A 26,893-nucleotide genomic window follows, 5' to 3' on the forward strand; every position below is an offset into this window, starting at 1 on the left:
CCTTTAGACCATCATTTTCCCATCTGCCAGGGTACAAATGTGTCTGGAGCAGGGGGATGGCTCTTCCATCCTTTGGCAGGCAGCCTGCATGTCTATCGGAGGTGGTGAGAGCTTTGAAGCTCACAGCCTTGATGTGCCACTTCACTAGCCATCCTGTCAAGGAGGGAGGTGTCATCTCGTTCAGGCCATTGTTTCTGACTTCTGGCAGAGTTCACACTTCCTGGCAGGAGGTCCGATTCCTTTCTTGGTGGCAGCAGATGCGAACTGCCAGCCAGAGCACAGGAAGTCTGGGACAGCCAGGTGGGCAACCTCTAAGGTAGCCACCTGGCATGAGAATTGTGTCAGTGGTAAGAAGGCAAGTCGTTTAATACCAAACATGACATATTGTTACTGTAATATAATGGAGCAGGCAACCAAAGGGTTGCCTGGTGCCAACACGTTATCCCATGGACTGCTGGTCACTTATAGTAGCCCTTAATGGAAAAGGCCGCTGTAGGAACATATAAGTTTGTTTTATATGTCCTCACTTTTTATATAATGGACTCGCCTCCTGGGCTGAGGAGGCCTTCCTTATGGGTGACTGACATATAGTAAAGATAATGCTTTGATCTCGCCACACATAGTGAGAGAAAAGTTGAGTTCGGGCAGTTTGCACTGTTCCTGCAGTCTGCAATGGCAGGACTGCTTTCATCAGTTTACTTGGGTCACTCAGGGTGGCACAAGCAGTGCTTCAGGCCCTAGTGACCCCTTTAATACCCATACCCTAGGTACCACTGATACCATATACTAGGGACTTCTAAGGGGGTTAAAGTCCTTGCCAATTGGGGTTGCCAATTCACATTAATCAGTTTTTAGGGAGAGAGCACTGAAACTGGGGCCTGGGCAGCAGACTCCAGTGCACTTTCAGAGTCAGAACAATCAGCATTGGAGCAAAAAGTGTGTGTTGGGGGTGGCGATACAAAAAGCTCACTACATGCTTCTTTTTCGACTGAAGACCTGACTTGGGAACCGCATCAAGAGCAGGAAAGGGCCCTCACCCTCGACTTGGAAGGGGAGATACATGAGGTGTGGGACTTCTTTCGGTGCTTGGCGAAATACACCTTCTCATCACAGTCCCCGATCACCTTCGAGTATGTGAGGCCACATTCTTTGCATGACTTAGAGTTGTTGCCCCAGCCCAAATACTAGAGGCACACTTCGTGCTGGTCCATCACCGACATCTATTTTGGATAGTCACAGCATGGTTTGAGCCCTGTGGTCTTTAGTGAGGATATTTCTCCCTTGCAGCAAACTGGAAATAAAATTGGAAAGAGTTGATTAATAGAGGAAAGAGGGATCAGCATTCGAAGGCGTGAAAAGAAAGGAACTGACGTTGACTCACAGGGGTGGTGCTTATATGTAGCTTTGCTCCACCACTTCCAGGGCAGAATGGAGTCAATGCAGACCCACACCATGCCACCTAGTGGCACTCCGGAGCATTTCTGTGAAAATATATGGATCCAGTCTAGCATCTAGGGGATTTTCTAAAGGTGAGGAAACTGCAAATAGAAGTGTCCATCAGAAAGTTCATGACAGGGGTGATGTTTTTGAAGGACAACAGAATCTTTCTTCTATCTGCTTCCGTCACTGGTGTGAATTCACAAAACAGTCTTGAAGATGGTCTTGGAATCACCATCTCTTTGGGGACAAATAACACTTCTTTAGTCCAGTGTTGCACCTCTGTGATATGGTGTGGGAGTATTTTTTTTTTAAACTCGGTGACAAGCTGATTTGTAGTCTTTAGTGCGCTCTTGATACAGTGAGATCAGATGGATAATTGTTCAAACGTCTTTCCAGCACTCTCCATTAGTGTTCTAACTGCCAAAGGTGTCCTGTGAAATATTTGTTAATATTTGTGCGATTCTCCAAACAAGCGGAGATGAGGCCAGGGTCTCAAGTGTGAAGATGACCTTTGTTTCCAGATGTGCTAAGATATCCTCAGGTGTTTGCATGTGGGGGTCTGATGAAGTCAAGGAGCAACTAAGTGAAGGCACATGGCAGTTGTTTTTAAAGTTTCTTGAAGACATGTGGTGTCCTGGACCAGAGGAGTGTGTACGTACGTTACAGAGTTCATTTTCAATGAAGAGGTTGATTAAACAATAGTCTGACCTGGATGACTATTGGATACCATTAAGGTATATGGAAACTGAGGAGAACAGTAGGTCAAGGCTGAGGCCTCTAAGGTGTTGGTCCCTTGACCACTTGAGAGAAGTCAATAGCATCCACTCATTGAATGCTGTTCTGACTGTATGAATGTAATGAGTCGTCAACCAAAATATTGAGACCACCAAAGACCAAGGCACAATTAGAGATGGAAAGAGTGCTGACCAAAGAGGAGGCAGTCATGTGAGATTGTGAGGTGGCAATTTTAGGGAAAATTGCAGACAAGTAGACTGTTTTTTTAAATATGCTTTCTCACCAGGAAAATGTATTGTGTCCCCTTCTCATGGTGTCCCAGTATATAAATGTAAATGTTAACATGTTTTCCATCTGAGGACTACCATATTGGTTAAATGGGGCATATGATTTGGCAAAGTGTCAACTAATGGCAGCATCTACTGCCATTCTTTTCCCAGTGGGTGGGACATCACCACACAAGCATTCATGAAATTGAGCAAGACACACCCTTTTATAAAGGCAGTATCTGTACACCTTTGGTGCAATGGATATTGTTTGGTAGACAGTTTGCAGATTCCTAGACTTGGAATCTTTTTGATGGATAGAGTTGAGTCCCAGAATGGGAAGAATGGGAGCGTTGGAGAGGAATCTGCAGCTAGACCGAGTTTCTGCCAGATAGAATTTTACCAATGGTAAGCAACTTGTTCTTCTCATTGATACTCCTAGCAGCAGGTTCCTCACCTTTGACTAGATAACAAAGCAATACCAATATGGAGGTGGGTCTGAGGATTCACTCAAATCAGAAAGTCCTGCAGGTCTGAGTGGGCAAAATGACCCTCCCGGTAAACCTGACTGTCCAGGCAAGAATGCTTTGTGAACGGGTGCATGAACATCTATGTAGATGTCTGGCAAATATCTAGGGCAAGGACTCTCTGTGCCAACACAGTGCTAGCGCTTTGGTCCTGGTTGAGTGAGCATGCAGTCCCGCCGGAGCATACTTTTTGGCCACTGCGTAGCAGATGCTAATGCAGAGCACGATCAAGAAGGAATTGGTTCTTTTCTGCACTGCTTTGCCTTTTCACACTCCAGTGAACCCCACAAAGAGATGAGTGTCCACCGATGGACCTTTGTACCTCAGTGCTCTTTTGGGGTCTAAATGATGGAGCCTCTGCTCCTCCTTAGAGGGGTGAGGCGGAGCCAAAAAAAACAGACAGGAGGATGGTTTGGCCAACGCAGCTTGACAACTTTGACTGCAAGACTGCCCTTGTCCGCACAACCAGGTTGTCTGGGAAGAAGGGGGTGTAAGGCGGGGCTGCAACAGCAAGTCCTCCTGAAGGGGCAGCCTGATCGGAAGACATGCTCAAACCCAGGAGCGCTGGATACCATATCCTCCATGCTCAGTCTGGAGACACTAGGATGACTTGGGCCCAGTTCATCCTGACCTTTTTGAGAGCTCGGGGTAGTAGTTATATTGATGCAAAGGCATACAGGAGTCCTGAGTTCCACAAGACATGCTTTAGAAACTCCAACTCGCAGAAGTGCTGACATTGCACGTTTTCGGTAGTAGCAAACAGATCGGGCCAAGGTTCTCCCCATTTGTGGGAGAGACCATGCACCACCTCCGGATGTAGCTGCCATTTGTGATCTGCTAGGCATCGACGGCTGAGCTCGTCCGCCTCGGCATTCAAAGATCCTGCCATGGGGTTCACCACCAGGAAAATTCCTTGGCGGTCCAGTTATGTCCAGAGGCACAAAACCTTCTGGCACAAGGACGATGGCTGCATCCACCCTCTTTGCTGCAATACCACATGGTGGTGGTGTTGTCTGTGAGAACCTTCACAAGCCTCCCCTTGATGGGCGGCAGGAAAGGCTTTCAACACCAAGTGAATGCCCTCAGCTCCAGGAGGATCATATGGAGTTGGGGCTGGCCCCACCAGGGACTAGAAGCCTTTAATCTCCACCTCTCCCAGCTGGCCTCCCATCCCAGAAGCGATGCATCAGTCACTACTGTCAGCTCTGGATGGGAAAGGTAGACCCAATGGCGGCCCACAACCACCAATGCAGATCTCCAAAGAAATAGGAATATGATTGGAGTGGTCCTCTTGATGTTGGCCCCACTAGGACTTCAGATTCCACTGCAGAGCCGGCAAATACCACCTGGCAAGCTCGACCAGCAGGCGGCCATCTGTACCATCAGCATCACTGAAATCCGGGACAGAGACTGAAAGATTGGGATCCTAACCTGTATGTACTGGACTCTCTTTTAGGGGGAAATTGAAAATAGGTGTCATGAAGGACCAATGCCACCATCCAGTCTCCAGGGTTGAGAGCAGATAAAACTTGGGCCAAGGGTGAGCATCTTGAATTCCTCCATTTTGGAGGAAGGCATTGAGAGGGAGTAGATGCAATATAAGCCGAAGTCCTCTGTTCTTCTTAGGCACCAGAAAATAGTGGGACATACCAACCATGCCCTACTTTTGGCACCAGCACCCTATTGACAGTTCCTTTGGCAAAATGGACTTGCATTTCCTGCAGCAAAATGGAGAAATGGCAATCAGTCAGTGGAAGGTGCGACAGGGAAGAAATAAATGGGAGAACTTGTCTCCTGCAAACTATCTGCAGGACCGACTTCTGCCAACCCGGAAAGAAGCGCCGGAATCTGCCTCCCACTGGGTGGCTGTGCTAAGCCAGGGCAAACTAAAGAGGCTTGGCAGGTGGGGTTTCAGCGATGGTAGTGTTACACTGGGTGGCATGCTAGCCTCGCCCGTGTGGGTGGTAGGCATCTCAGCCGCTACCACAAGAGTGTTTGGTCTCCTCAGGGGGTTGGACAGGCTGGTGGCAAAGGGTGCCTTGTCCAAAACTGTAACAGGAGCAGTGGAACTGGTGGGGTTGGTGAGGAAGGGTGGAGAGGCCCAGAGACCAAGCGGTATCCCTACTATCTTTAAATTAAGAGTGGAAGAAGCCCTGTCCTCTAACAGACACTCCCTGTCAAATGAATGTCCCTCAGGGAGGACTGGATGTCACCTGAGTACCCAGTGGGTTGCAGTTACGCATGGTGGCAAATGGCAACAATCATGCCAATTGCCAATAACTTGTCCTATGTAATCTGTGGTGTCCAAGCCACAACAAAATTGTGAACTAGGCCACAGCACAACCATCCTGAATGGCTTTGACCAGGACAGGGCAAAGGTCGTCAGGCACATCAGGGAGGATATGTGCCACCAAATACCAAAGGGCATGGAAGTAATGTCCTAACAAATAGCTGGCTTTGACAGACCGAAGGTCCAGGATGGTGGAGAAGAAAAAGACCCTTTTGCTGAATGTTTACATGCGTCTAGATTCCAGGGGGAGGGGTGAGTGTTAGGAAACGTGTTCAGATTACACAGACTAGTGGAGGCATGTACCAAAAGCCTGTCAGGCAAGAGGAAAGCAGTGTCACCTGGAGCAGAAAGTTGACACCTGGCAACTCGTCGGTTGACAGAGGGTCCAGGAGCAAGATTTGTTTCAGGCACCTGATAAAATGCCTGTCAGAGCATCATTAAAGTGGAGAAGAAGCTCAGCAGAAGCCTGTCCAGGTTGCAGGTCCTCAGTAAGCACATTCGTTTTTACCTTCATAGTGGTGAGCTGGAGGTTGGGAATTTCAGCCACTCTGCACATAACAAGAGTACGAAGCGAATTCCACAGTGGCACATCTGAGAGGGGAAAAAAGAGAAGTTTCTGGAGAGGTATCGTTGCCACTCTCCTCCTGTATGTCCTTAAACCAATTGTCAACAGAGTAGGGCTGAACAAACTTATGATCCTGATCCTAGTTGTCAGAATTGATGCCGCAGAGGGAGTGCAAAGTGGGCTGCATCGCCTGAGGGGCTGGAATGTTCAATGGGTGGTGGGGGAGGGTAGGTGCCTCAGTTGGATTTGGCTGAGACTTCAGTCAAGGTTGGATGAACAATCGGTGCAGGCCTTGCTTGGAGATGTTCAACCCCAGGCACCACAAGCATATCTGGTGGGGATCTGTCACAGACATTTGTTTGCAACAGTCCCTACAGAGATTAAAACCTGTGGTTCATTGGCGGTGACATCCCTTGCACACTGCATACATTTTGAGATACAATGTCTCAGAGAAATATGAAGAAAGCTCTCAATTCGTGCCTCGTGCCACAGAAGGAAGGGAACTGACGACAGAGAGCAGGAGCGGCGCCTATATAGGCCTGCACATAATTTCTGGAGCAGATTGACATCGGTGCCAAGCCACAAGGTGCCACCTTCCGGAGCACAGAGGTATTGCTGGAAAAGTTTCCAGATCCAGTCTGACTACTTACTTACGCCTAGTTCCACTGCTGGACTATAGGCCATCAACCAGGACTCTTCAGCCACCTCTGACCAGGTGTAACCCATCTCCTTGCAGTCAGCCTCTAGGCCTCAGCGCCAGGTGTTTCTTTGCCTTCCTTTGCCGGTGGGTCAGCTTTGTGGCTTCCAGAGATATCTGGCTTTCACCACAAGGCGTCACAGCTCTCTATGAAGGAGATTCCTCTCTCTCCAAGGCAGGATGCTTTTCGTCTTTTGGTTGGTTGACATTTCTGTAACTAGGATTTTTTTACATGGTGGGGTATCTAGCCCTATGCAAAACCCTTCTCCTTTCGCAGCTGGGCTTGAGACCAACCGTGGCGGAGTTAGATCCAGTCTGACACCTGGGGTATATTCAAAAGGTGAGGAATCTGCGGCTAGAAGTTTCTATCAGAAACACTTTTCAGCAAGAGAAGATACATAATTTTCTGTACTAGACAGTGTTTCTATTAGGAAATAATGTCCCTCCTCTATCTCCATGGCACTCTGAGAATGACAAGTTGCTATCTGACTCACTGAACGGAATGACTTCTTTCCTGGAGGCAAAACCTTGACAGGTTGTCTAAAAGGCAATCATCTGTGGAATTATGATATGTTTGGAACATGTTCATTACATTCTTCACTCGTTTGGTGGGGTACTTGTTCTTACTCCATCTGAATTAAAGTGCTGGGGAGCAGAGAGTGTAGGATGAAGTACTGGTGCCTCAACTACTCTTGATATTGGTTTCTTTTGGTACTCTAATATGTCTGAAGTTCATACAAGATGTTTTTTCAAATGCTCTCATGTTCAGCTGGCTGATCCAGAGAATTAGGAGTGCTTGGCAGATTTTCAGGTGTTTTGATGATAAAGTATTTGGTTTTAGTGCCAATGCAAATGATCCTATATACTTTTAGCCCTATGTTTTGGAGTCGAGAGGTTCTTCAAAACAGATCCTGGTGAGTTGCTTTTGTGTTTAAATGTCATTTTGTGTGTGTCAAAGTAAGTGTATCTCAAGGATTTACGAGCTTTTTTGAGTGTCTCTTAGTTGTAATGCATTTCTCTAGCCTTGATTTTTGGATCTATATTTTCTCCAGATTAGGATGCCTCAGACTAATTTACTGACAAACTCTAATCCTGCTGGTCCACGTCCATTATCTGGGACACATTATATTCTTTGCCCCTCCCATTTCAATGTCTTCTTCGACCTCCTCCAAAAGTCTATTGTGTTATTAGGCCCTTTGGCTTATTCTTGCATAATGTGTGAGCAATTACACATCCAAACTGAAACAGTCCTGCTGCGCTGAACCATCTGGCAAACTGAACAATTAGAGGCTTATTTACAAGGCCCTTGCACCACTTTAGCGTCATTTTTAACATGGGAAAAGTGAGGCAAAAGTGGCGCAAGGGGCTTGTAAATCTGCCCCTTAGTTTCTTCTGGGTCTCTTGGCAAACACAAATTAGAGACCTAATTTTTGGACTAAGAGAATTTGGTATTACAGGCTGGACAGAATATTAATGGAGTGCTTTCTATATCTCAACCTCCAAACAGTCATTCTCATATGACCTGGCAGATGTAGATGGGAAGCAGTCTTCTCTTCTGCGCCAGATCGCTATGGCCATTCCGGTTAATGGTCATCTCCTCTTGCTCAGTGAGCAAGTAGCTTCCTGAGCACAAATAGCAGGCCTGAACCCAAAAGCAGAAAAAGAAAACCTAAGCCATAGCTGTTTGCTATATTGCGGACTAGACAAAGCAAACATTTGAATCATCGCACACAATTTAAATATCATAAAAACTTTAAAAAAGAATACGTAATGCTATACGTCTAAAAAACGACTAAGATCCAGATTACAAAATAATTTGATCTTAAATTGTGTAACTTTTGCCAAAAGGTTAAATAAGAAAAAAAGCCCACTGCATTCTTAAAATAATGTAAATAACAGACTTCAAAATATCTACCCACCCACTACATACAATATGACATATCATCTATCAGTTATAAAAGGCCACTGTGAGAAAGTTTCATCCAGGCACCGGATTAATTTCTAATAGAATTCCTCCTACAATCTCCCATGTACCCTCTTTCTAATTTAGACAAGAAGTGACAATATTAGAAATCTGTATTTAAACCCATGGTAATTTTGAGTAAAGTGCAAGAGACAATTGTTTATAACTTATTTTTAAGTTAAAGCATCAGTAACAGTATTCAATATAGTAGTAATAAAGAGAATTTTAAATAAAATGCACGGTGCAATTTTTATAAAACAGGATTATTTTGTAACTGCTCTATCTTCTTTAAGGTGTCACCTTATCCAATCATTTATCAACCACATCATCCTCAATACAACCTAATTAAAAAGAAAGAATATTGCATAATAATAAAACATGGCCTTATGAGAAAAGAAAGTGCCAAGTGCTAACTCCTTATATTAAGTTTATGCATCAATTCCCCAGGCTTTTACATAGCTTTTATATTTTATAGTGTAAAAGGCTATACATATAAACATGCTATCTAAAATAAGCCAATGTATCCATTACAATACAAATACATACCAAGTAGATAAGAGAGTATTATATCTTTGCATTTCTGCTCTAGGATCGTCAGTTCCTTTACTCAGCAAATCAGCAGTTCTCTAAAAACTGGAAACAATATTTTTTTACTTACTTGACCAGACGTTGTGCAAAACATAATCAAACATTAAAGTGACAGCATATTCAGTTGACAGAAACAGAATGCGGGGCGGCTCCTCCATTAGGGTGGAGGAGCATCGCCCCACTGCTTTCTAGCAGTGCGAGAAGCAGAAACATAAAATGGCATTTTAAAATACCATTTTATGTTTTTGCCTCTTGCATTCCGAGAAAGCAGAAGGGTATGCCTGGTTGGGGGCGGGCGGGTCGAGAGGGAGTGGCTTGCCCAATGCTGTGGGCCCTGACTGTTCGACCAAACCAGTCATGCGCACTCTGCCTTTTCTCTATGTATGCTGCATGCAGCCTACATAGAGAAAATGGCCTCCCCATTGGTGCCTGGCTGGGCACCGTCCTCACCAATCACAATGCTGCCATTGCAGCATTGTGATTGGCTTAGGGGAGGGGAGGGAGGCTGCCTGTGGCTGCTTCCTGTTGAGGAAAGAGGTAGGAAAACGCAGGACCAGGCCAGGAGCTGAGGCGGCACGCCACCTGGTAAGGTAATTTTTTTAAATGTTTTAATTAAACCTGTCCAATCTCCCCCAAGCTTCAGTATCCATCTTATACCATACACCTTTTTATATTTTTCAAGTACGGTTACAAAGAAAATTTATAGTCTGCAGTCCAAAGGTGAGAAAGTTGAGGTGTTTTACTACAATCCTGCAAATCCTTTATCTTGGCTTTTGATCGGTTCCATTTTTTTATTACTTGCTTCCTTCTTTGCGCAGATCCCTCACCCATCTTTGCTACTGTATCCGTATCCAGGTCCACCAATATTTTTATGTTAACCATCAATGAAGTTTGGTCTTTAAATTGCAGATGCTGTTGAATCAAAAGTTGTTGCAAACCCTCTGCCACTTTCAAGATACCATACAAGTAGTTGGTTCCATACTCTGCTGATATCTGAAACTGATATTTAATAGGTCAAGCTCAAGTCTTAGTGCCCTATTCACAGAACCTTCGAAATATTAGTTTCTATTCTTTTGATTCGTTTTATGCACTGTTCAGGAAGAACTTCACATCCATACAACAGTAAACTAGTTAATTTTGCATTATAAGCATCCCAGAGAAATTCAATTGACCTGTGGCCTAGTACAGAGTCCATCTTCTTCAATATTCCTGCAACTGCTTTTGCTCTCTGTTCTTGTTCATCAATGTGTGACTCGACATTTAAATTGTACTTAGAAACCAGAGACCTAAAAAACTAGACTAAGGCACAATTTCCAATTGTTCACCCCTAAGCTACCAGTGCATTTTAAAATTTCTGATTCGTATGGTTTGAGAATATCATTCTTTTTGTTTTTGAAACATTACTAATTAAATCATTCCTTTCACAGTATTCTGCAAAGGTATTTAGTTGCAATTGTAGGCAACCTGCAGTGAGATCCAATAGAACTGTGTCCTCAGCATAAAAATTGACAAGATGGGTTCACCCCCAATTTTGGAGGGGATGAAGGGGTTTGACGTAATGCTTCAGGAGCAACTGCAACATATATAGAAAAGAGGAGAGGTGCCAACATACAACCTTAGCGTAGCCTATTTGGCGTGTAGATTTTTAAAGTCGGAGAACCATTATTGCCAACTACCACTCTCGCCCAGGCACCATCATGAAGTCACATTATCAGTTTCAATAGGGCAGGTGAAATATTACGGTTCAGCATTTTTCCCATAGTCGGTCATAATTTATGGTATTGAATTCTGTAAGATAGATCAATGGCATAATTCAGTACCCTCCTCTTAACAATATAGTCCTCGACAATTCATTTTAAGGCGAAACGCCCATCCACCGTAGAACAACCTTTCCTGAAACCCAGCTTGGCCTTTGGTAAAACTGCTTCTTTTCTAACCCATTCGTCTAAGTATTGCAGAAGATGCTTGACATATATTTTGCTGGGTATATTCAATAGTGTGATCATATGATAATTTTTTTGTAATGATCATACACCATATATATAAATCCTTATGCTGCCTTTCCAAGACTTGGGGATATTATGATTCTTAATTTGGGCTGCAAAGACGGGTTCAGAATTTGGCCCATTGCCTGGGTACAGACATTAATATGTCAGCACATAGCCCTTCTGGGCCGTCGGCCCATAAACTTCGCAAGCTTTTGATGGTTAACTCAACTTTTTTTTACAGATGGTATTTGGTCTTCCAAATCAGCTTGAGTAATTAGACACTTTAACTTTTGCATAAATGACAGTGTGCTTGATTGTTATTGTTCTTATTTTTTGCGCCATAGAGCTCTGTTTTATAGTAGAACCATTCCTCATCAATAGCTGGAGGGGCTTCGATTTCCTTCTGTCTCCAAAGTTGTGCTTACAATATTCCAGAACTATTTGAAATTCCGGAGTCTGACAGCTGTTGTTGCTTCAATCCAGATTTCCTTTTTTCCTAATCAGGTGGGAAACAGCATTTACAACGCAGGCAGAATCATGCGTTCCGTCACCACGCCTGTCTTTACCACACCTATGCGTGGTAAAGGCAGCCAGTGCTCTAGATTCAAAGCGCATTGGCGAGGAGATTGCTTAGAGGAACAGGAAGGATCAGGACATGGCTTGGTAAGTAGGTAAGGGGCCGGGTTTTCGGGCTCAGGGCAGGTTGGGGTCGGTTTTAGAGCTGGGACTGGTTTAAAGGCTTAGGGCCGGGGTTGGGATCAGAGTAGGTTCTAGAGTTGGGGCTGGGGTTTAGGGCTCAGGGCAGGTAGGAAGGGGCAGTTTTAAGGTCGAGCCTAGCGAGCGCGCATGCCCTGCCCTAGAATCGACCTCTTGCAATCACTTCAGCTTTCTTCAGCTTCTGCAGAAGCTCGTGCGTGTGGTGCTCACACGCGATTGGCCTTTGCGTCTGGCTTTAGTACGCGATTGGCCAAAGGCGTGTGGATGTCCCAGCTTCTTGGGAAATGTTTACTCCTAGAGCGTTTTGCTCTCGGGAGCCAGCAGCGGCACGCAGGGGCCATCTGTTTTGGGTCAGGTTTCACGCACGTCCCCTCCACTCCACCGGCACAAGAATGTGCGTCGCTTTATCTTTCGAGGTAGCGGGGCCGCGTTTGTTTTCTTTCCATTCTGAGGCTGGTCGTTCTGCTTGTTTTCTTTTTCTGTGTTTCAGGCTTAATGTGCACGACCAACACTTAAGATGGTTTGTTGGCGACTCTTAAGTCCTGACTAGCCGTTGTTTCTATTTCAGTACGTTTGCTGTGTGTGCGCGCTATGGATCCGGTGATAGATGATCCTGAAAGCATACAGGAGGCTCTCTCCTCTTTCACGAGGCGCGCGCAGCAGGAAGACGAACAAGCCTGGAACGGCACTGAAGTGCACCAGCCACAAGCTTCGATCCACTTCATCATCCCCGCTGACGCGACGCTTACACATATAGAATAACTGCACACCAGGGGGTGGCGGGAGGCTTCAAGCTCACAGGCACGCCCGGATTCCCGAAGCGCATCACAAGGCTCCGTCTGCCGCCCGAGTACCTGTGTGTCAAGAATGTGTGTCAGGGATGCTCTGAGACAGTGTAATTCAGATGTGTGGAACGAAAGGGACAGGTAAAAGTTCCACGCAGAGCGCTGTACAGGAGGAATGGAGAATCACCTTGCACTGTTCAGCACTCCCTACAACTCACTTCCACTCTACCACTCACTAAAACACTCACTGCGACACCTACCACTCTAGCATTCACTACAGCACTCACTGCAACACACCCACTCTCCAGCACTCACTAAACCGGTCACTGCAACACACTCACCTCCAAACCTCACTGAAACCTTCACTGCAACCTCTAGACAAATATCTGCACTGGCTCACCTCATAGTCCTCTCAGCCCCTGTCCGACCCTCATTACATCCTCACAGCCCTCACTCTGCCTGGTTTGAACCTCATACTCAAGCTCACTGCACACTACTTCCTTGACCCTAAACCTTCACCCCGCATTGCCCCTGTCCGACCCTATCTCTACCCCACCCCCCTGGCCACCATGTTTCCTCTCCGACCCTCGGTGCATCAATCCAACACTCAGTGAATTCTCCCCCACCCTCACTATGCCTGCTTCACCCTCATCGCACCTCTTTGTCCCCTTGGACCTTACCCTAGCCGCAGGAGCATCGTCGAAAGGAGCGAGACAGTGTGGCACGGTGGGTTTTCAGGGGTGGGGGGGGGGGCGTCGCACAGCTGGCTTATAACGATTCCCATATGGGACAGTGAATTTATTTTGTGGTAGATCTCTAAAAAACGGCGTACGTCGTTATTAACTTTATGCGCTAGTACAGTCGGCCGAGGGTGAGCGGTCTGTGGTTTTCAGGAGGAGGAAGCCGATACTGATGCCGTATTCGGTAATTGCCCAAAAGCGTAATGCGGGGCTAATCCCATAATTTTCCTCAGTACTCCCGCTATGCGGGGGCTTAGAAACAACAGCATTGCTGTATTGGCCGAAAAGGGAGTATGGGTCATCCATCTGGGTAATATAATTAGGGTTACCAGGCGTCCCGGATTTGCCCGGGCAGCCCTGGGTTTTTTCACCAGCTGTCCCGGCAGATTTCACTAAATTTAGCTCATGTCCTAGTTTTAGAGAGGGTCGATGGAGAACGGCGGGAGGCATATTTTTATGTTTTGCATGGCAGAGATAGTTGGCAGCTGTTTATAAGAAAGTAATTTAATTAACAGGCGTGTTAATGGCTTTAAAATTGCATTTCATTTCTGTTCTTACTGCCTCTTCTGTTAATTATCTGCTGAGGAGCACTGTAGTTATGTGCGCTCAGTTGGAGTTAAATTGTAGTTCTTGTTCTATTGTGGAAAATGTCCTGGTTGTTTGCTTTGGAATTCTAGTCACCCTAAATATAATCTCCCCGTTCCAGTTCGTTAGCAAGAGATAAATTGGCTCGGTATATGGGGCAAAATCGGCAGGGCAGATTCAGCTAGGTACGGTAGAATAGGTATCGGTGGGTAACTTAGAGAGTTACTCTGAGGTTGGTGTGAATTTCTCAGAAGAGTGGGTCCAGCTCTTTGGTGGGGGGAGGAGACCACATAGGAGTGAGGCCGCGCATGGGTGTGGCAGGGGTGGGGTTGGCTCGGCAGAGCAGTCGATCCGGTCTGAAGGACCCGGAGCCTAGCCTCAGCGGGGGGCATGATGATCTCCCTTTATTTACCCGATATCAGGGACCAGAGGTGCTAGACGCCAGGTTCATTTTAAAAAGGATAGGCAAAGTGTAAGCGTTCCGTACTCACTCCGCGTAGGGGTACACCCGGGCTTGGGGCAGACTGTCGGTATAGACAGTAAGTGTTCGTATTCACACGGCTACAGTGCTCGTGGGCGCTGTTGCAGAGGTGTTGGGGCGAGCGCGCTGAGGGTACCGGTAGTTCGGGAGCGTAGATTAAGTTGGTGAAGGATCTCTACTGCCCTGTGTACTCCACCTCCCTACCCCTCTTACACCGCCCACTCCCCCTGGAAACTGTTTCTCACACATGGCCATTTTTCCCGCGCATCCGAAGAAAAACCACTGGCGGCAGATTCTTCTCCCACCTCGCCGCCAAGACCTGGAACACCCTCCCACTCAGCCTACGACAGACCCAAGACCTGCTGACCTTCAGGAGGCTACTCAAGACCTGGCTGTTCGACCAGTAGCAGCACCACCCCCTTTTCTTTCCCCCCCAGCACCTTGAGACCCGCGCGGGTAAGTAGTGCACTCTACAAATTCTATGATTGCTTGATTGTTGGGGAAGAACACGTTCACAGGTAGCAAGTGGGGGCTGCCAACTGCATCTTACCCAGTAAGTCCCCCACTGCCCCTTTAGTGAAACCGGTGCTCCGCGAACAGCTGCCTGCGGCTGGTGTACGTGTTTTACAATGTAATTGGGGGGCACCTTACAACGGTTGAGCCAGAGGGTCCAGTGGGAGGTACGTCATTTCTCTGCTGCACATCATGCTCCCCTCACGCTATATCCATTTACTTGCGGAGCACAGTGGGATTAGGACGCGCCCATGGGAAGGTTGTGTTGCGTCTGAATGGCCACAAGGCTTTCAGCCAAATTATGGGCGCTAGTTTTCATGTATTTTCTACTCATTTCCCCTTTCCTATATATTAATTTCTCTCCATTTCGCACTTCCTCTGTCACCCTTTCTCTTATTTCTCTGCTCCTCTGTTTATCTCTTTCCACTCTTCCTCTCACCCTTTCCCCCTCGTCTCTTTGCTGCTCTTTTTTTTTTTTTTAAACTCTGTATCTAGTCTTCTGCCGTCTCTCTTTCTCTGTCTAGCCAGCACCAAGGAACTCATCATCTATTTTTTCATCCCTCCCGAGGTCACTCTCTTTGTAACACACAGCCAACTTGTGGAATTCCTTCCCTCCTTCAATTTCAGCTCTGGAAACTCATTCCTCATTCCGTAAGGCCTTGAATACCTGGTTCTTCAACAGCTTGAATCTGTAAGCCCTTTTACCTATGGACATCTCTGATCTTGATCCCTTTCCGCAGTGCTTTGATGCCCCTGGGCTAAGTTCGCGCTTAATAAAGCTTATATTCATTCATTCATTCATTCATTCTAATAGTGCATAAAAGTTTCTAAATTCCTTTAAGAGGGAATTTTGGTTCATCTCTTAAAAGGAAATCAAAAGATCACCTATCATCACAGCGGTTACCCTTTTCACTGCTGGAGACCATACAATCCTTCAATTATTATTACATTGTATTTGTTCGCTATTACACAATTTTTCCCTCAATTGCAAGCTAAGAAATAAAGTTAAACACAGGTACTTATGGTCGACTCCCAGTGAGTCTCCAATCTCCATGTCATAAATAAGATGGATGTTCAGTGGAGACGGAGGTATAATCTATTAGAGATGTAGTCGTACATTCTCAAATGCTTGTCTCCCAGGTTGATCACCTTTTGTCCTTTCATTTATTATTGTGCGATTTAGGGTGTCAACCACAGTATTCAGTCTTTCCCTTTACAATCACCCAACGAATCTGTTAAGCTCTACCTTGAAATATGTACTTTAGCGTTGAAATCTCCCAACAGTAAAATGCAGATCTTTGGGTAAATTGCTCCGATTTTCTCTATTAGACATACTGGACGAGTTACTTACCTTTGGTAACGATGTATCTGGTAGAGACACAGTCTAGCCGCAAATTCCTTAACTTAGAATATCCCCAGGCATCAGACTGGATCTAGAAAACTTTCCGCAGCAGCACCTCTGCACGCCGGGAGACACTGCACAGCTCTGCCCTGACGTCATCCACGGACGTAATGTCAGCGGAGCCATATATGCCCCTCCCGGTGCGCAGACGTCAGTTTTTGTCTGAGAAACTTTTCCACGCCACAACGCGGAGCCACCACCATAAACTGTGGGACTATGGGAACAGTGTGCGAAAAAGAAATCAAATGGTGAAAAACAGCACCATAAAGGACAGTGCTAGGCACTGTGTATTGAAAGCTAGTGAAGGGAAAGAGCAGAGCACCTCTCTGAGAAGCAACCCCGCAAAAGCGAAGGCTAAACCTTCCAAAGGTAGAAGATGTGAAAAAACATCATGGCAGACAACAGAAAGTCTGCAAACAGAATATATAATCGTGAAAGCCAACAAAACCGGAACACATGAGCAAAGACAATCCACCACAAGACGGCACCAGAAAGGGACGTGGTATCCCCAGTAAGAGACCTATAGAATGAGGCGGAGGTAAGAGACCCCAAGGCGATGGAGAAGGGGATAGCAGGGGGGTAGAACAGGAGTAGATCCCACACTGGACAACCCAGGGCGTAGGGATGTAAAAGGACACATGAGCATACAACCCAATCACGAGAGTAGAGCAAGCAAAACAGAATGAATCATTCCGTGTAGGAGTGAAGTGAAAGATGTCACCCCGCAGAAAGACAAAGCCACCCGGAGGGAGGCGAATGCAAGAGCCCAACCTGAAAAGGTCCTCGCAGAACGCCAAATTACGTGGGGTAGCATTGGCAGGATGCCGACCCACGGCCAGAAAGTGCCGGAAGTAGCAGAAACACAAGACTCTCCTGTACAAAGTCGCTCATTGACAAGACAGGAGAGGACGGACGGCAACAAGCAGAAGCTCCCAAAACAGGACTACAGTAAGGACGATAGTCATGTGGAAGAGAGTAACACACAATCATACAGTGTGGATGCTAGAACCACACGAATTATAGGGAAAAACCCCTGCAGGGTAGCGTGAGCAGCCTAGACGTGAAGGATGTATAAGCAGGTAGGCAACCGGGAAAAAGGGGTATTTGGCAAGATGGACACCCACACAAGAGCTCGTGGTATTAGCAGATCGGGGCGAAGGCCACAGACACCGCAGGAAGGAACATTGCCTGCGCAACTGTTTAAAGAGCACAGAGCGGATATAGATTAAGAAGATACATGCGTAAAAATGATTCGTTACATAATACAAGACTAAGGTACACAAAAAGTACCAACAGTCATGTGGAAGCAGAATTGGACAGGACAATGTCCAGATCCGTAAGCGACATCAGCCACCCCCTGGGAGGATCTACTGTCCCTCGCTAGACAGATGAGGCGATGGAGCCACACACGATAGTGGAAACAGTCAGGACCAACCTAATGGCCCAGGGACCTAAGAAGCGAGTATCCTGAAGAGAACACTCCCCTTGAGAGTGTTAGAACAGGAACCCAAAGCAGAAGTGTGGAAAACACCTGTGCGGAAGCAAACTCCTGTTGGGAGAAGTGCCCAGATATGGAGGGCATAAGGCAATGTACAGCATAGACGTACATAGCGAAGATGCCCCCTTCAAGAACAAGTCCAGACAGGGCTGAAGTACAAGAAACTATTACCCCATCCCGAAGAGGGGAGGGTAGAACCAGCACCGCAGAAGTGGGAGAAACAACGTAAACACCCTATGATAGCGAATCATACCAGGGTGCACTCCCAGTACGCGCAAACACTAAAGAAGCGTGCCGTGCAGCTGCTCGGCCCTGGCGCTAAACAATGGAAGGGCGTCAGCCGTGGAAGAACTGTGCCTGAACGGAACCGAACAAAGGCCCCAAGGGACAGTGGCTGGCGAAAAGAAGAGCAACCAACATGGACAAAGAAGAGCACAGCGATGCTGAAAAACGCCCATGCGAAAGGCAGGCGAGGCAGAAGCCTCACCGTAAGGAACCCATACTGATGCTTCGAAGTACTACAGACAACCGTAGATCACAACCTTAAATGAAAATGCAATACAGAGACGCCAACATGTGGGTCACATACAGCAGAAAGAGAAAAGATAGAGTGATCCACAGAAGATCCTCTGTTAGGAATACTCCACAGGAGCGTACCACAGCCATCAAATACCCCAAATACGGTAAGTCTTAACCCCGGCAAGGGGGCCTCCTCTGGAGCCAAGCTCACAGACAGAGGACTTCAAAGAAGGTAGAACCAGCTGACCAGCTGTACTGACCAAGGCAAATATGGCGGAGCATCCGCCCAGACCATCTGGGTATTACGTCATGAACCCAGGGTCCAAAACAAAGAAGGCAACGCTGCCCATCAAGGAAAAGCAACAAAGTCACACAGCGTGTGACAAGACAGGCCACAAAGTTGAGAAAGCCTGGCCGCAAGGTCCAGCAACTCACGTGAGACCAGACATGAGGCCGGAGACCGCTGAATCAGCGTGACAATCAAAAAGGTCCACACCATTGAATGGCAGATCCCGCAGAGCGTCCCGAACGTTGTCGGGAAAACCACTATCGCACAGCCATGCATGGCAGCGCAAAGCAACCGACTGGGCCATTGATCTACCAACAGAGTCAGTAGCATCCAGGGCCGATCTAATGGAATATTGTGCCAATCCCCGGCCATCAAGAAGAAGACACTGCAAGTCAGCTTGGGGCCCTTCTAGGAGGGATGGATGTAGGAGCTCAACCAACTCCTAAAGGGCAAAGGAAGCACGTGCGAACACGCAATACATGTTTAAGGCACGGATGCCCGCACTGGCGGAGGCAAAAATGTTGCACCCACATGTCTCCAGCCACCAAGACTCCCTCGCTGCAAGGCGAAAGCCGCCTGGACAACCAGACCTGAGCTCTAGGGTGAAGGGACAAGCAGACTGGATCGTCTGGGGCCGGGCGATGCCAGCGAGCAATGGCTATCAACAGGGTCACCAGAGGAGGGCCGTGCCAGTAACAAGCATGATATCAAACAAAGACCCCACCATGGTGCAGCAAAGGATCCACGTCTACAGGCTCCATGTGGAGGAGATCCAGTAAACGATCAGTAGGAAGGGAAACCCCAAGGGGCTGAAAGCAGAGAATATCCGCAGCCCTGAGAATAGCACTCGCGAAGACCGCACTAGCCTCTGTTGCCATTCTGGGAGGTGACAACAAACTGTTGGTCAGGGACAGTTAAAGGCTAACTCATCCACTAGAGAATAAAGGTGGAGCAGCCTGGGGTTGATCCAAAGGCCAAGGAATACTAGGCACCTGCACCAAATGGGCTCTGAAACGACCATGGGCATTGTGAGCCCAAAGGGAGCTCATCCTCCTGTAATAGAGGAGCCGCCGCCGATCGACGCCGACACGGCGTCGCCTCGACGTCAAGAACCTCTAGAGGGGACTCGATCCGGGCGCGGATGGACGGCGACTCGACCTCCACCTGCGGGGAGGAAGGAGAACAACGGGGCGTCGAACTCTGTGCCGCAGCTGACGTCAGCGCAAAAGCCGCACAGGGCTGTGCGTTGACTGGACGGGCGGGACGGACGACTGGGATGCCCCTCCGGGCCGTGTCCAGTCGATGTCGTATCGCCGGAGTCGATGCACGCAACCAGCGCAGAGGACGAATCCGCCGGCGAAGACCCAACATGAGTGCCTTCCTCCTCTGTGGGACCCGTAGGTGCACCAGGGAGAGGGGGTAACCCAAAGAAAGACTGGAGAGCCTTAGAATATGCCTCCATTTGGGTCCTTGTCGCTCCGACACCTGGGAATGGTGGGTATGGAGGAGACGACTGCTGGGCGCCTGTGTCTGACAGGGACCTTGAGCAGCGAGCCCCAGTCTCACGCTTACGGGAGGATGACCTCCGCGACTTACGCTTCTGCTTACCAGTCTCCAAATGACGTCCGCGGGAATGACCCCGTGAGCGGGCCCGATCCCGAGAGGGAGATTGGAGGCGTCAAGGCGCAGGACCGGACATCCAGGCAGCCAGCAGCGTCATACGCCGCTCCCTGAGAGACTTGGGTTTCATCTGCTGACAGGTGTTGCACTCTTCGGAGTTGTGGTGCACCCCCAGGCACCACATACATATTGTGTGCAGATCCGTGACAGAGATTTGTCGCTTGCAGATCTCACAAGCCTTAAAGCCCGAAGGCATTGCACACTGTTCCATGACACCGAAGTCGTCAAGAAGGCCCAAAAAAACAGGTTAAGGAACCGCTGGTTTTCCAGGATCCGCATTGGGACACAGAATAGAAGAAAGCGGACGTTAGCGCCGGGAGGGGCATATATGGCTCTGCTGATGTCACGTCTGTGGACGACGAAAGGGCGGAGCCGTCCCCCCGGCGTGAAGAGGTGCTGCTGCGGAAAGTTTTCCGGATCCAGTCTGACCCCTGGGGATATTCTAAGTTAAGGAATCTGCGGCTAGATGTCTCTATCAGATAGATCCTTTAATAGTTTCTCATGGGATTTATAAGGGGGGAAATATGCATTCACAATTGTTAAATCTGTTTTGTTGCTTGTCATACTGCAACGTTTAGGGATCTGTGCTCCCAATATTGTTGCGGTGATAAAATATGAATTCTTGCATTCTTCACGCAGTTCTCACTGCTTTTCTCACATCTACTAAGAGCATTTACCTACCGGACAGTCTACCATACTTTACTGCCTTTGAGAAATAGAGAGGATAATTGTTTCTCAGAAACTCATCTGTTTCCCAGGTTTCTTGCAGTGCCAAAATAGTGTTAACTTTCTGTATTAGCAGCGATGTTAGGGATTTCCAATTTCAGATCCGCTAAACTCCAAGAAATAAGTGTGTTGTCAGGGCCTCCATACTAAGGGTTTTGGGTTCTGAGGGTCCAAAAATTTTATTTTATTGAGGAAAAAGGTAAGATCATTACAGATACATAAATATTCAAGCAACCAAATCCGCAATATTCTTACAGGATGTTATGATAGGTCAATTTATCCGAACACATTGATCCTTACTACACAGTCTAAAAATAGCCTAGTAACCAAACCTCCACTATAGTACATAAATTATTACCATAGAAAGCTGCTTCAAACCTTTAACCTTACAAATAAGCTTCACATGCAGAGCCCATCTCTTCTACTTAGGAACTCCCACCCATCCCAGGCAATAATGACTAACCACAGGTAGCCAGACAGGAACACCTCTAACCCTAGCCCTCCTTCCTTTATAAAGATATAAACTCTTCTAAATTGAATGTTGCCAGGAGTCAGGGTAACTACTGTCAAAACGAGCGGGGCTCTAAATTCAACTATGCTGCCGCAATACATATGCGCGCAACAAAGACCAGATTCATTTTAGCGCCGTCGTTCAGGGAATGGGATTCTACGCCTAGTAACACCAATTGGGGTGTAAGACCAACTAGGGTATTTACGAACCAATTCAGAAATTCACTTATTTCGTTCCGAATTTCCTAAAACTCTCCCAATTTCACACAGAAGAACATATGCACTATCTGCATTGCCATCTCCGCATCGCAGACCGTTCGAATCCACCCTATTGTGCCAACTATACATTTTCTGAGGGTTAAAATATAAATTATATATTATCTTACCCCATTTCCCTTCCTCTACATCCAAATCATCTGGATGAGTACCATGCGCAACCTATATGGTTTTTGATTTTAGTTCCGCCTTCAACTATCATCAATTCCATTACTGCCATTTTATCTATTGATAACTTTCCTTTTTGCAGTTTTTGGGTAAAGTCTCTCATTAGTAAATATTTAACAAAGCTCTGCTGGGGCACACCACACTTTTGCTGTAGTGCCACCGAATGTGCAGAGTCGACCCTTGAAAAAACATCCCCTAGTTTCCTAATACAAGCTTTCTGCCACCCTGTACAGTATTAGTTATGAAAACCAATGGAAATAAAGACGATTCCCAGAGTGGGGAATGTACATTATAAGGACCAATACAAAGTTTACACTTTGAGGCCATCCATACTTTATGCACAGCTTCAATTGTTTCAAATGTAACTTTTTTTTATAGTAACTGGACTCCAAGTTTCTCAAGAAGCATCCTTTACAGTTTTTCCCTACCACTAATGAAATTGCCCAAAATAAATAGAGGACTTTAGGGAGTACCCACATCTTGATAACATTAGATCGGACAATTATTGTCAATTGAAGGTTGTTGATACATGTGAGGTTCTTCTTTATTTTGGGCAGCAAAGGATCATAGTTTAATGGGGCAATGTTACCCAAGGTAGAGGTTATAATTATTCCAAGATGCATCTTACGATTGTCACTAATGTCTTGGTTGTAGATCATTTGGGTCTTTCTACTATTGAAAAGATACCCTGATATCTGCCCGAACATATCAGCTTCCACCTCAATTTCCTGAATAGCCCAGGTCTGATGTAACAATGGCCACGCCATCTGCATATACTGACACTTAAGTGCTATAGCCAATAACCACTACGGACCTTATATTCAAACTGTTAATTTATCCAAGAAAGGATTAATATACAGAGCAAATAGTAGGGGAGAGCAAGGGAAACCCTGCCGCGTTCACCTTATAATCCTGATGCTCTCAGGTTCCAGGGCCATCAATTGTATTTGGTCTATTGGAAATTTATACCTAGTTCGCATGGCCGCCAGATAACCAGGCCCAGTATGCCTTCTCAAGTAGTTCCCATAAATATACCCACGTTACCCGGTCAAACCCTTTTTCCGCGTTGAGGATTATTGCCATAGGAATCCTCCTGATTTCTGCAAGTTCAAGTAATTGTAGTTGTATTTAATATAGCACTTACAACCCCCGATGAGGCGTCGAAGTGCTTATTGGTGAGTAGCAGCTACTCCGGAACCCAAACAGTATTAGTGGTGGATTAGTATAGGGAAATATGTGTTCATTTGAGCGGTGGACATGCGAGTCAGTTAGTTGGATTGAATAGGATAATGGAGGGATAGAAGAGGAAGAGTCTAGAAAGAGTTATTTGAGAGATCATAGTAGTACGATGAGGCTTAGGATGAGTAAAAGGAGAGAGGGAGGGAAGAGTCTCTGGAAAGGGATTAGGGAAATCACAGTGGTAAAATGAGGTTTTGGATACACAAGAAAAGAATTTAGAAAGAGCTGCTTGGGAGATTATAGTAATAAAATTAGGTGTTCGGGTGAGCCAAGAATGGATAGAGGGGGGAAGAGTCTAGAAAGGTTTATTTTGGAGAGAATAGTGGTAGAAAGAGCTTTGGGATGAGTCAGTGAGTGGCGGCAGAGGACATACTGAGCGAGGTGAGACAAGTACATTGGAGAGAGTCAAAGGTGCTTTTTTATCTTCTACAGTATGAATAAAGTAATAAATATATAGATAATGTTATAACACCTCTAACATGATCTACTGTGCCTCAACCTAGGATAAACCCATGCTGCGAAGGAGAGGCCAATCTGGCTATGACACTGCTCAACCAGAACGCTAACATCCTTGAGTAAATTTTAATATCACAATTAATCAGCGAAAGGCCTATATGAACTAGGATTCGGGGTGGGGGTTCTCCTTTGTTTGAAAATACAACCATATTGGTATTCAACCATGATTATTGCCCGTCCAAAAGAGTACTAAGGATATCGGCGTACAATATCATAAAAAAAAAAAAAGTGACATAACCTAATGCGATTTTAATAAATTTAAATATATGGAGATTGTGATCTCGCGAACTGAGACCGAATTCTTAGATGACAATCTGTTACCCCAGCTGCATAGATCACAAAAGGATATTCTACACTGGAGAACGCTACCACTTTCGCTAATGGGAAGAGCGGCCATCTTTAAAATGATGGCGCTACCGCGTCTATTATATGTCCTTCAGAACATCCCATAAAGGATACCCATAGAGTTCTTTCGCAAGATAGACTCGGAAGTTAAACAACTACTGTGGGACAGAGGGAACTCCAGGATCGCACTTCATTAATACAACAGGGAGTGTATGAGGGAGGTCTGGCTGTCCCTGATATCCGAAAATACTATTGGGCCGCACAACGGGTCACGCTCAATGACTGGGTCTTTGCGGGGAGAGAGGGGCAAGCATACCGAGTAGACCACCAATCAATGGGCAGAAAGGATAACTAGAAGCACTGTATTGTAGGGTAATAATGGACAGACTACTGAAACATATACAAAAAAACTGTACGAATCTGGAGGATGCGACTAAATTCCTTGGTTGGATAGGGAAACGAACGGAACGTACTCCTCTATGGAATAGTGACCTCCTGAGAGAGGTGGACGAATTACAGGGCTTCCGTACATGGGCACTACTGGGTATTGAGTACCTAGGGGATGTTTGGAAGAGGGAAAGGATGGTGGATTTTCAGAGTATGCAGACGGACCATCAAATGCCAGACACCTAACAGTTCCAATACATACAAATGAAACATGCCTCAAAAACACATTACATTGGGGGACCAAATACCCAACCATTTGTTATTGGAAGACAGAGGGCTCTTGGATCCGATAACGGAAAAGGCTACCTCCCTCATATATATAAAAAAAAAATCATGAAAAACACCCCTGACTCACTGGGGGCCCCACGAGAGGCATGGAAGGGGGAAGTTGGGATCCTGGAGGATGATGGCTGGGTGGAAGCCATGCAGAGCCCCAGAGAAATAGCCATAGTATAGGCCAGCAGTCTACATCCCATGAACTGGTGTTTCTTTCCACAACCAATCAGCTACACCAACCCATTTGAGCCCATCATTCAAACCCTATACATTAATTGTAACAATACAATTCATCTCTATCAGAGTACAAATACGAGTATAAGAGCAGATAATACAATGTATCACATTTAGACCATTTGCATACAAATACCCCCCCCCCCTTCAAGCAAAACTCAACATGATTCCAGCAAAAACACATCATTACCAAGTTCCCTCAGGACCAAATGAGTTAATCATGCACAGACCAGGGGCCCTTAAGAGCTCTTAGAATTAGAAGGAGCAAGTTGGCGGCGCTTGAGTCAGCCGAATACGTCTCTGTTTTGGTGTGAGGAGATAACACTACAGTCAAGACGCGTACCCCTTCCCCTCGAGGTTAAGTAGGAGGCTGTGATCGCGATGGGGTTGCAGCACAAAGGCTGCCTCAAGGGAAACCCAGCCACTGATGATAGTAGTGGTGCTGGTGGTCTGTGAGCAACGTTTGCCCTGGAGAATCTTTGGGCGGTGCGTTCACTCAGGACTGTAGGTCTCTGGAAGGGATGGCACCAAAGGTGGCAAAATCAGCACAACCGCACAATGCCTTTGTCAGCGCCCCAGAGACTGAAAATGTAATAGTTGCTAAAACCAAGGCTGCAGGGGCTAATGGGGCTGACAAGGTAGAGGCAGCAAGAAGTCTAAATCTGGTTGATTCTACCGAGGCAGATTTCACAGCTAGACAACTAGATTATTGAAAATAAAGAGGCCTGGGAAGAGAGTAGGAGGTTGGAAGGCTAAGTCAGGCTGGTCAGTGACTGAATATGGAGGCAGACCAGGAAACTAGCCTTAGTAAAGACCGAGTCTGGGTATCAGCCTCCAAGTGCCAGAAGAAATCGGAGGTAGCCTTGTCCTCTGTGGACGGGGATAGAGACTTGACCACTGCAGGCCTAACGACATGCGGTACTCAACACACTATCAAGGATAGGATATCTAAACCGTTCTTAATTGCCAGAAGAAAGGCTGCAGCAGATCCCACCACAAAAGTGGTAGGGCAAGGGCCTTCTGTACCAACTATATCTATAAAGTCAGGTGCAAGCCAGGAAGAACAAGGCACATAGGGTCAATTAGTAGGCGATGAAGATTCATCGCCTAAGGATATTATTTTCAACCAAAAAGTGCACCGGATAACAAATTGTTGCATCTGGACTCCTGCTTGATTGCAGGCCAGGGGTTATAACGCCCAATTCAATTTTGAGAGGGAACCAGGGACAGGGGCTGACCCATTTATATTTTCTGGGCCCAAAGCTTGATGGGTTATAAACCCAGGAGTCACCTATGAAACACATAGGCTTTCTCCAAGAAAGGAAGGCTAAGAGCCTACTAAGGACAAGCTGGCGAACTGTGTCTTGGGAGTAGCAGGATTAAATCCTGAAGCTATCCCTGTAAATTTGGGAGGCACTGGGTCAGATAATGTGGTAGAGTCCTTTTTTTCCTGCTTTCCAATGTCTCGGTAGAAGCCAGGGGACAAGGGGAGGACGCGTCCAGAGGTTTCTCCTCTGATGTCAGTCATTCTGGCTCTGTTTCTGAGGGAGAGGGCTGGGCAGGAACAATGAGGCCCAATGTCCAAATAAAGTTTCTAAATCTCAGTTGAGATGATCAATAGCGGATTTGAAAAGGGATTATTTAGGGATCCAGTATCTTACCTCAGAGCCTTAGGACCCTGGTGAAGGGCCTGGTCAGCAATTTCAAAAGGACGGGGGGGAATCGCTTACTCTGGAGACTATATCTCAGAGCATAATAGCTAATTGAGAGGAAACTGGGGCTGATAGCCGGAAGGCTCAGGCAGCCTCCAGGAAACTCCAGGGTTCTGTGCCGAAAATCTATGACTTGTTCTGAGATAGTGGAAAGAATCTCACCAGTTGAGGAGCAG

This window comes from Triturus cristatus, chromosome 12 (genome assembly GCF_964204655.1).
Source record: "Triturus cristatus chromosome 12, aTriCri1.1, whole genome shotgun sequence".
In the NCBI taxonomy this organism is placed as follows: domain Eukaryota; kingdom Metazoa; phylum Chordata; class Amphibia; order Caudata; family Salamandridae; genus Triturus; species Triturus cristatus.